Genomic DNA, 12,383 nt, shown 5'->3' on the forward strand with positions numbered 1-12,383 from the left:
GTTATAAAGTCTAAAATTATATAGTTTTAATTAAGTTTAAGATAATAAATATAAAATTAAATAATTTTAGTTAAACGAGCAAGCTAGCTAGCTTGTGAGCCTATTCACGAGTTGACTCATGAACTTATTAAACAAGATAGCTTGTAAATATTGACCAGCTGAATATTAATAAGTTTAAACTTGACTCATTTATTAAACCAACCTACAAATTAAGCTCGAGTTTAGCTCATTTAGAAAACGAATCAAGTCAAATTAAAATTTTATCAAGCCGAGTCTTGAATATTTTGTGAGTAACTCGACTAATTTATAGTTTGAAAAAAAAAGCATTGATTTTATTTTAAGAATTAATCAGGTGTCCACATGTTCCATGGCTAATTATTTGAAAAAAAATATTATAAATAAATTTATACTATTAAGAATAAAATAATTGATTGATTAATAAAATCTTTTTGGTCATACCAAATATCTTTGAGCTATTATATGGATTAAGCTTTATATCATATTGGTTAGAATAAAACTTTAAAAAATTAAATATATTTTGTTATATAAAAAATGTGATGTGTGGGTCATGTTTTTATGAAATAATATAATATTTTAATATTATTATTGCCAATAATATATTATATGATTAGAATAAAAGGTTAATAAGCATTACAAAGTAAAAAAAAAAAAACAACTTAAAATAAATAGGATAATTATAAAGACGAAATACATTAAAAAAAATAGAATGCCAAATGGACAAATAAAACAAATTTAAAGAGTTTTAATTTAATATGCACTTCTTTAACTTTTAAATATATTTTTTATATATAAAAATATAAATACATGATGTATATTATACACAAAGCAAAATAATTAAATAATTTAAAAAATAATTAAATAATTAATAAAAATAGCTCAATAAAAATGAAAATAAAACATGATATTTCTTGTTGCTAAAATCTTGATTAAAAAAAATCAGTGTACATGTGAATTTTATCTTTGACAAAAAAAAAATTCAATGTGTTGATTTTTTTTTTATCAGAAATCCCAATATGTTGATTGAAGTGGGTGGTTGTGGAAGAATAGCAGTGCAGAAATCATGCTTATTTAGTGAAGTTAAGCCAATATCATCATCTAGTATTCAAGTAGATAACCATTTAAGTGGGTTGATCATGATCAGCCAACCCCCTTTTCTCTCTCTTCTTTTTTCCCCATTCTCTCTACAACTTCTTTTCGTTCTACTGTTTTCTCAGCTTGAGGGGTGGTTTTTGGCTATATTGCTGTTAATTAACTACTTTTTCTCTCTTCTTTTCACTTAAGATCTTCGTAAATAAGTGTTTTTGTTACATAGATTCAAGCTTTATAGGAGCTTTGTTCTCCTCTTTTGTGAGGTTTTTTTATGGGGTGCTTTTATTCTTTTTTATGGATTAGTTTTGCATTCTCTTTGAGAAGTAGATCTATAGCTTATAATGTAAGAGAAAGCCTTCGAAATGTGAGTTAAGATCTAGTGATACTATCACTTCTGTATGTATTTAGAGTATAACTATGTGTTTTCAGTGCATGATGTTTATACTTTATTGCTCATGAAATACTATTACTTCCTAGCTTTGATTGAGTTCTGTAATTCTGTATATATTTTTTCATTTTCTTTGTTATTTTAATTCAGATTGTACTTAACATTTATCTATTGTATTTTTTATAATTTTCTCTAATTTCAATGAAATTTTATTTTTCAGAAAAAAATTAAATATTTGTTTAAAATTGAGATTTAAGGACCGAAAAGTATTTTTCAGAACAACGGTATTAGTTTACATATTATTAAAAAATTAAAAAAATTTATTTTATTATTTTTATATTTTTATAATTAAAAATATTAAATTTATTTTTAAATTAATTTTTAACATTTTAATTAATATATTTAAAAAAATATTTTTTTAATAACAATTTTAACAGGAATGTGAAACACCTGATAATTATAATTCCCACTTTTTAGATGTTGAGAACTAAAAATCTAGCAAGATAATAATGGACTATCACTTGAACTAAATTGTTTAAAGGAAAAAGATAACAGAAAGTGGAATGATATTTATATAAAACCATATGTCATATTTTATAATTTTTTTTTTTTTGCCAATTGCTTTGAATGGTGGAGAACTCCGCCTAAGTAGTTTGCGCTTAGCCGATCCCAAGCCCGGATAAAGGAGGAGGGTTGCGGTAGGTGACAACCAGCGTAAAAATTTCGTCACACCCTATGATATGGATTCAAATGATATAAACGTTGGGGCGTCCTCTACTAACGACGCGCTACATTGGAGCTCGAGTGTAGTGAGAAATATGCAAGGGTGTAGGGCGTTCATCGAAAGCGACGCGCTATGCCGGCGCCCGGGTGTGGTGTTAAGTGAGCAAGGGTTCCCACATCATGGACGGGTGTGGGTAAAGAAGTTAGTCCATAGGACAGATAGTAGAATAAATAGTGGAACAGAACACAAGATAGACATAGAAAACAATAGAAGATATCATAGAAGGAGACCAATTAGGAAGGAGCAGGATAGGAGGAGGATCAGAGTTAGTACTTGGAATGTTGGATCATTTACAGGAAAATTAATGGAGCTTGTGGATACCTTGGAAAGGAGAAGGGTGAATATTGCTTGCATTCAGGAGACTAAATGGGTAGGAGAGAAAAGTAAGGAAGTGGGTAATTCAGAGTACAAACTGTGGTTTACCGGAAAGGAGAGAAACAAGAACGGAGTGGGCATAATCATAGACAGGACATTGAAAGACACAGTAATAGCTGTGAAAAGAGTAGGAGATAGAATTATACTAGTAAAGCTAGTACTAGAAGGAGAAACAATAAATATAGTTAGTACTTATGCCCAACAAATAGGACTAGACAGTAAGAGTAAACAAATGTTTTGGGAAGATATGGATGATTTAATGCAAAGCATACCGAATGAAGAGAATGTTTTCATTGGTGGAGATTTGAATGGACATGTAGGAAGTGATAGACAAGGTTATGAGAATGTTCATGGAGGTTTTGGTTTTGGCAATCGAAATGAGGAGGGAAAAAGCATCCTGGATTTTGCTATAGCATACGATCTAATACTAGCAAATACCTACTATATAAAAAGAGAGTCACATTTAGTGACTTTGAAAAGTGGGCAACATAGAAGCCAAATCGACTTCCTCTTAACCAGGAAGACAAATAGAGCTCTATGCAAGGATTGCAAGGTCATTCCAGGAGAGGCTTTAACAAGTCAACATCGGCTGGTGGTCTTGGATGTCAAGTTTAGGAACAATTCAAGTAAGGTCAGAAGAAATAGTGTAGCTCGAACAAAGTGGTGGGAGTTCAAAGGAGTAAAGCAAGTGAAGTTCAAAAATGAGCTTCTCGAGTCCGAAGTATGGAAGCTGGATATGGAGGCCAATGATATGTGGATACAGATGGCATCAAAGATTAGAGAAGTAGTTAGAAAAGTACTTGGAGAGTCTAAAGGACATGGACCAACCTCAAAAGAGAGATGGTGGTGGAATGAGAAAGTACAAAAGGCAGTGAAGAGAAAAAGGGAATAGTATAAGAAATTACCTAAATGTGATAATAATAAGGCATATGAACAGTACAAGATAGCAAAGAAAGAGGCAAAAAAGGCAGTTAGTCAAGCAAGAGCACAGGCCTTTGAAAAGTTATATGAGAAACTTGGAACTAAAGAAGGAGAGAAAGATATTTATAGATTAGCAAGGAGGAGAGAAAGGAAATGTCAAGATCTCAATCAAGTTAGGTGCATTAAGGATAAAGAAGGAAAAGTGTTGGTGAGAGATGAGGACATTAAAGAAAGATAGAGAAATTATTTTAATGATCTCTTTAATAATAGTCAAAATGGTAATAGCGTGAATATAGATTATAGAACAATAAAAAAGAATGTGAATTATACTAGAAGGATTAGATCTTTAGAAGTAAATGAAGCACTTAAGAGAATGAAAGTGGTTAAAACCTGTGGACCCGATGAAATACCAATTGAAGTGTGGAAGTATTTGGGAGATATGGGAGTGGCATGGTTAACTAAATTATTTAATAAGATTCTAAACTCAAAGAAAATGCCTGATGAATGGAGGAAGAGTATTTTAATACCTATTTTTAAAAATAAGGGAGACATACAGAGTTGCTCAAACTATAGGGGAATTAAACTCATGAGCCATACTATGAAGTTGTGGGAGAGAGTTGTGGAGCATCGACTACGTCATGATACTTCTATCTCTCTCAATCAATTTGGTTTCATGCCCGGTCTTTCAACTATGGAAGCGATCTTTCTCATTAGAAGCTTGATGAAGAAATATAGAGATGTGAAGAAAGATCTGCACATGGTTTTTATTGATTTGGAGAAGGCTTATGATAGTGTTCCAAGAGAGGTCTTATGGAATGTGTTAGAACAAAAGAGGATATCTATTAGGTACATACAAGTATTGAAAGATATGTATGAAGGAGTAACTACTATTGTGCGCACAGTGGGAGGGGACATAAGAGATTTTCCGATCTCAATTGGATTACACCAAGGATCAGCCATAAGTCCTTACCTTTTTACATTAGTTTTAGATGAACTGACGAAACATATACAAGAGAGTATTCCTTGGTGCATGATGTTTGCGGATGATATTGTTCTGATAGATGAGACACGAGAAGGAGTCAATAAAAAGTTAGAACTTTGGAGAAGTACTCTAGAGTCAAAGGGTTTTAAATTAAGTAGAACAAAGACAGAATACATGCATTGCAAGTTCAGTGAAGGCCAAACTGGTGATAGGGAAGGAGTTAGTTTGAATGGAGTGGTACTGTCCCAAAGTAATCACTTTAAATATCTAGGCTCAGTCCTTCAAGTAGATGGGGGATGTGAGGAGGATGTTAGTCATAGGATTAAAGTCAGATGGTTGAAGTGGAGACGAGCCACGGGAGTTTTATGTGATCGTAAGATTCCCAATAAATTGAAAGGAAAATTTCACCATACAGCCATACGACCGACTATGTTATATGATAGTGAGTGTTGGGCACTGAGAGAATCATATGCATCTAAGATAAGAGTTGCAGAGATGAGAATGTTAAGGTGGATTAGTGACCATACTAGACTAGATAAAGTCCGTAATGAGAGTATTAGAGAAAAGGTAGGAGTGGTGCCAATTGAAGATAAGTTAAGAGAAGGGAGATTGAGGTGGTTTGGTCATGTGAAGCGTAGACATACGGAGGCTACAGTTAGACAAGTAGAGCACATTTGGTTAGAGGATAGAAAGAAAAAAGGGATAGATCTAAATTGACTTGGAGGAGAGTAGTACAACATGACCTAGAAGCATTACACATTTCTGAGGATTTAACCCAAAATCGTTCAGAGTGGAGAAAGCGAATCCATATAGCCGACCCCAAATTTTTGGGATAAAGGCTTAGTTGAGTTGAGTTGAGTTAAGTTGCTTTGAATAGTGGAGGTTGGCCCATTTTAATTGACATAGTCAACTCTTTTATCTACTCAGGTAACTAATTAGTTAGAACCAAATCATTATTTTTTTTAAAAAAAAATTAGAATAATAATATTGTTATGGGGAATTTATAAAAATGTCCCTGAAATTACAAAAATTTGCAAGCAAGTCAGATATTCTTTCAACTCATCAAACACTTTCTCAAGTGTATAGGTCCTAACATCCTGGTCCTTAAGTAAAGGAGCCCAATTGCCCAAGGCCTTAAATTTTTTATTGAGTTTGAGAGGCTTAATTGCAGCGACTATCACTAAATTTAATGAATACTTTCAATTTCATCTTTGAACTTCAATTTGTTAAAATAAAATCATTCAACTTAGTTTTTATTACAAGAAAAGTTCTTCTCCCTATATTTCAATGTGAGTTCCAGCAAATTGCTCACATGTCATATTCAATTGTTATTTTAAAATAAAAAATAATGCCACGTAACAAAATAACAAGCAAAGGATTTTAAATTAAAAAAAAAAGAAAAAAAAGAGAGAGGAGGGGATGTACCATAGCTTGTCCTAGTCACAATGGAGATAGAAATCTTAGGCATTCGAAGGAAAATAGAGGAGAAAAGTTAGAAAAGGAGCAAAATAAAGAAGCTACAACTATTGGCATCTAGGATTTGCAACACAAAAACTCATAAAAGAAAATAAAAGTAAAAAAGAATTTATTGCAATAATCTATAAATCAATTACAACCTGTATCATATAAAATATATCCTAGCAATTGAAAAATTTTTGGATTCTCAAATAGAATACGAAATCACAACTAAAAACAACCAAAACATCATAGATCCATACAATTTTCCATAATATTCACAACAAATCAACTTAAATTCTATCCATAAATGCACATAATGATGATTGTTGTCATTTGTAGCAACCAAGAGTGGGGATGAATTGGATCTTAATTAAAAATTTGAAGGCTAAGAGGGAATTTTGAGAATAAGCACAAGGAGGAGAGAAAAAAAGAATGAACACAAGAAATTTATAGAGGTTCGGCTATCTCAAGCCTACGTCCTCTCCTCAAGGCCCTCCTTGAGAGTTAACTTTACTAAAATTCTTCTTTGGATAAAGAATAAACCCTTTACAATCACCACAAGAGGAAACCCTTACTCTTTTACAAATCCCTTTACACTCAAGAGCAATTTAATACTCTATCACACTCAAGTAACAATAAATGTTTACAACAACCTTGAATGAACTCTCTAAGCCAAAAAATTACAGCTCAAATATCAAGCTTTCAACAATTAATTCTAGTAGCTCAAGTTCTAGAAAGAGAAGAGAAAAAAATCTTTTGACACAATAAATTCTCAAAGAAAAATGATTTTTCTTTTCCTTTTCAGTTATAAATGGCCTCTATTTATAGTTTTCTTTTCAGTTATAAATGACCTTTATTTATAGTTTTGGCAAGAAAATAACCGTTGGGGGTGCATTAAATACAAATATAGCCGTTCAATCACCCTAAGCTCTGTTTTATCCAGTTACAGAAATTCAGGTTCGACTGCCGAAGTCATTTACTTCGGCTGTTGAAAGTTAGAGTGCGAAAAAATATTATTTAAAAAGTGAACTTCAGCTGCCGAAGTTCCTACTTTCGATTGCTGTAGTATTCTTTGAACAAAATGGGTTTAAACACTCAAAAAACATTATTTAAGGACTGAACTTCGGCTATCAAAGTTTTCACTTTCGTCTACCGAAGTGCTCTCTTGACAAAAGGCATGAAAATGGCACTTACGTTTCTAAAACTCATAACTTTTTGACCCGAACTTGGATTTTCAATCTGTTTGAACCGTTGGAAAGCTAATTTGATAAACTTTTTAATGAAAACACTTTCAAAAATAAATTTTCATTTTTAAAAAGTGAAAATTTCATTTTACTTCTCTTTGATCAAGAAAAAGTTACAAATAGAGATACAAAGAAATTTAGAGATTAAAAACTCATAACTTCTTTATCCAAACTTAGATTTTCAATCCATTTGAACTGTTGGAAAGCTAATTTGATAAACTTTTCAATGAAAATACTTTAAAAGAATTAATTTTGCATTTTTGAAAAAAAAAAAATTTAATTCTGCCTTGGTAAAGAATTAGGTGAAAACTAAGTTAAACAAGATTTTTTTAGTACCATCTAGAGTTGAGCCAACATAATTAATTAAATGAGATTCACAAGATAAATAAAAATTACATTGTAGGATCCCATAAATGTTTGGTTCCTTATCTTACTCTTCTTTAACATTGATTTGAAGCAATTTGGTAATTTTGAGTCTTGGGCCTCCAAACTCAATACAAACACTTTCAAGATAGATTAGTAGCACATTAATTGTTTATTATCCTCAAAACATAGATTAAAACCTTAGGTCCAACAATAACAAGTGCAGTCACATCGACGACATTGGAGGGAGGTAGCACTACCAAGGAATGATAGAAATCTAACAATACAAGGCTCTAGTTCATCCAAGAAAAAGATCTTTAGCAATTTTAAATGAACCATTAGCGAAAACAATGGTGAATCCCGCCATAAGACCAAAGATAAGGGCAGATCTAATACTGGTAAGGAAAACCATGATCACGTTAAACTTAATAAGCAACAAGGGTTTTCAATAAGTGAAGGTCCAGCCAAATAGGACTAGAGGTTGATTAGAAGGGTATAACAGCTAAAGAAACAATCAAGAGGCAAGGAGTTCAAAGAGGAGCAAGGCGACACTGGAAGAGGCCATGGCAAACATATTTAGAGATGTGGTTGATGAAGATGCAAAAGGTAGGAATGGTGATGGGAGGCTGCAATTGATTGGCCTGATGTAGTAATGGATCCAATGGTGATGGTGGTAGTTTAGGGATTGGAAATAGAAAGTATCACAGGAGATGGGGATGCCATTTTTTGGTGGTAGATTTTGTGTTGAGAGAAATGTAATATAAGAATTGAGGAATAAATAATATGGAATACTAATGTTATTGACCCCGTGTAGCTTAAAATGAGCATTGATTTTGATGATAACAAAACTCAAATAGAATCTATCTAACTCAATTTTAAGTGATGTGTAGATTCTTTCTCTTATTCATGAAGAATCTTTGAGGTTGCATCTAAGGAGGAAGAGCACTCAAAGGCATCTCAAGATGAATCAAAGTTGAGAAAGAACAAAATTATGAAAGCTAAAACTCAAAGTAAAGGTATGAAAGTCATAGAGTTAGGAATTGAGTCTTAGGACTTGTGTAAAAAGAATATATGAAAGTTTTAGTCAAATGGAGCTCAAAATTAATTTTTCTTTCAATTACTTTAAAATTTTCTCTCATCATGACCTTGGATATTGCTATTGTAATATATATTTTTCTTAAGGTATAAATTAGATTTTTAAAGATTACAATTTGAAACAGGCATCTGGTAAATTAGTTTGCTAACTTATTTGCTAAAATATTAGTTTGCTAATGTGTTTGCTAAAATTACAGTTTGCTGACTAGTTTACTAATATCGCCAAAAATTTCATTAGTTTGCTAAATGATCAGAGTTGCTCTACTTCGTACAAAAAAATAAAATAATAGCTATTTTGCTTAGAACAGAGTGTATAACATTCCAAAAAGGTTTCAAACAGTTTAAAATGATTTGGGACTATAAATACATCTTCCTTACTTCATTTTACACTTGTTGAAAGCTTACAATTGCACTCTAATCTTGATTTTTCATTTATTACTTTCATTCAAGAGCTTTAAAGTGTTTGAGCTACCATTGGCAAATCAACTCATCTCTTCTTTATAGTTTGATTTGTATTGAGTGAGAGTGAGTGTTAAAATATTAAATTGCATTTAAGAGAGGTTGTACAAGTACCTATTGAAGCTTGAGAGTGTGAGTGCTTGAGATAGCACTTGTCTAAGGGTTCATGCTACCTTGGTAAAAGCTTGGTGTTGAAAAAGTTGTAAAGGGCTTTTGGTCTCTTGCCTTTAAAAGAGAAAATAGTGGAGAGAAGACTCAAAGAGGGTTCTTTGAGAGAGTGGATGGAGGCTAGTTAAGTTGAACCACTATAAAAATCATTATATTTGATTTCTCTAACCTTAATCTCTTTACTTTTATGTAATTTAATTTCTATGCATGATATTGAATGTTGATTGAATAGATTGAGTAGATGTACTTGAAGATATATTGAGTAGGTTGAGAAATTAGTTGAATATTTTGTGATGCATATTATGTCAAAAATTATTATAAATATTGATTGAGGCTTGAATTGCAATTTAGGAGCATATTTTTGAAACAAATATCACTTTCACTATATATAAAGGAGCACCTAGTTGAACAAAGCCACAAATTTTCATTAGGCTACAAGTAAAGGCAAAAAAATTGTTTAAATCCAATTCACCCCCCCCCCCCCTTAGACTATTTTGGGACAACAAATTGGTATCAGAGCTTGTCTCTCTTGCTCAAGGTGTCACAACCTTGGAGTGATCCCCAATGGCAGGTTCATCTAGCAACACTGCCGGTATACCCTCACCACTAGCTGAAGGCTACTCAATTACTAGACCACCACTCTTCAATGACACTAATTACTCATTTTGGAAAGTTAGAATGAGAAATTTCATACAATCTATAGATATTGATGCATGGAGAATTATTAAAAATGGTCCATATGTTCCTCAAAAGAATGGTCAAGGAAATACTAAAGTTCCTAAAAATGAAGATGAATATGATGACAATGATTGGCAGAAAATTTCTGTAAATGCTAAAGCTATTAATATTTTGCATTGCTCACTTGACCTTAATGAATACAATCATATTTCAGGATGTCAAACTGCTAAGGAAATATGAGATAAGCTTGAGGTCACTTATGAAGGAACGGATGTCGTCAAGGAATCCAAAGCAAACCTCCTTATCCAATATTATGAGCTATTCGAAATGAAGCCAGGAGAATCAATTGTGGATATGAGTATGAGGTTAACCGATCTTGTCAATCTTCTCAAAGCACTTGGTAAAAGATTTGGGGAAGCCGAACTTGTGAAGAAAATTCTTAGATCACTTCCAAAATCTTGGGAAGCAAAGACTACAGTTATCCAAGATACCCAAAGATTTTAAAACATTCACCTATGATGAACTCATTGGATCTCTCATTGCACATGAGATGGTATATAAGAAAAATGAAGTTGAAAATGAGCAAAATAAGAAGAAAAGCATTGCTCTCAAGTCAAATAAGGATGAAGATAGGAAGAAAGGAGTTGTATTTAAAGTTGACTCAAGTACTTCAAGTGATGATGATGATGAAATGGCTATGCTTGCAAGGAAATTCAAAAGAGCTTTCAAGAAGGAAGGAAGTAAATATAAGAAATTCTTGAAAAAGTATACTCCCAAGGATAAACATTTCATGGATTCAAAAGAAGAAATTGTATGTTATGAGTGTCACAATCCAGGACATATCAAGCCTAAATGTCCATTGCTCAAAAAGAAGAAAGGAAAAGAAGACAGGAGCAAGAAAGCTATGAAAGTAGCATGGAGCAACAGTGAAGAATCTTCAAATGATGAATCAAGTGACAAGGAGACTGCTCATCTTTGTATGATGGCATTTGAAGAGAAAGTCAAAAGTTCACAAAAGGAAGAAGAAAGTGATAATGAGGTAAACTCTCTTAAACCTCCTAATGTAGAGGAACTTGAACTTGCATTTGCTAAAGTATATGATGAGTATAGAAACTATAAGAGAAAGTGCACTAAAATGAATTTAGAAATTGAATCATTGAGATTACAAAATATTGCCATGTCCAATGTGTATAAAGAAAATGAATTTTATAAAGGACAAATTGCTTTGTTTAAAGAGCTAGATTTGGAGTTGAAAAACTCAAGAAAAACTTATGAAAAGCTCATTGAGAAAAATAATGTTCTTGAAGCTAAAATAGAATCTTTGACAAATGATTTGGCAAAATTTACAAAAGGAAAAGAAACTCTAGATTTACTTCTTAGAAACCAAAGAATTTCAAATGAAAAATATGGAATTGGTTTTGAAGGTTTCATGAACCATGGTAAATACAAGAATCATTTCATTAAAGCATCTACATCCTCCTTGCCTAATGTCACATGTTATTATTGTAATCAAAGAGGTCATATGATTAGTTCTTATGCACTTAGGAAGGGTTTCCTTAAAGTAAAGAAGGTATGGGTGCCAAAGGGAACCTTACCTAAAGTCACTAACCCCCAAGGACCCAAAGTTGCTTGGGTACCTAAAGTTAAATGATTAAATTTCAGGTTTGTTTCAAAGGAATGAAGGAAAGTGAAAAATGGTATATAGATAGTGGGTGTTCAAAACACATGACCAGTGAAAAGGATAAGTTTTCAAAAATCATAATGGTAGATGGAGGACATGTGAAATTTGGAGATAAAAGAAAAGGAAAAATAATTGAAAATGACATAATTGGAACCAAACCTTACATTTAAGATGTGTCACTTGTTGAAGGGTTGAAATACAACTTGCTAAGTGTAAGCCAACTTTGTGATAAAGGTTTTGAGGTAAAGTTCACTTCTTCTCATTGTACAATTAATAACTTATATAATGACACATTGTTCATTGCCAATAGATCTAATAATGTTTACTTGCTTGACATGAATAACTTTAAAACTAATCATGGTGCATGTCTAGTATCTTTTGATAATTTTAGTTATTTATGGCATAGAAGATTAGGACATGCAAGGATGCATACACTCTCAAAATTGTCTAAGAAAGAACTTATTAAAGGTCTTCCAAAGATTAACTATGAAAATGAATTTCAATGTAGGGCATGTGCACTAGGAAAGCATACTAGAGCATCTTTTAAATATAAAAATATTGTTTCTACTACTAGGCCATTAGAATTGCTTCATCTTGATTTGTTTGGACCCATGTCTCCTGCTAGTCTTGGTGGGAAGACATATGCTTTAGTTATTGTTGATGACTATTCAAGATAT

Source organism: Hevea brasiliensis, chromosome 10 (genome assembly GCF_030052815.1).
Source record: "Hevea brasiliensis isolate MT/VB/25A 57/8 chromosome 10, ASM3005281v1, whole genome shotgun sequence".
Lineage (NCBI taxonomy): Eukaryota > Viridiplantae > Streptophyta > Magnoliopsida > Malpighiales > Euphorbiaceae > Hevea > Hevea brasiliensis.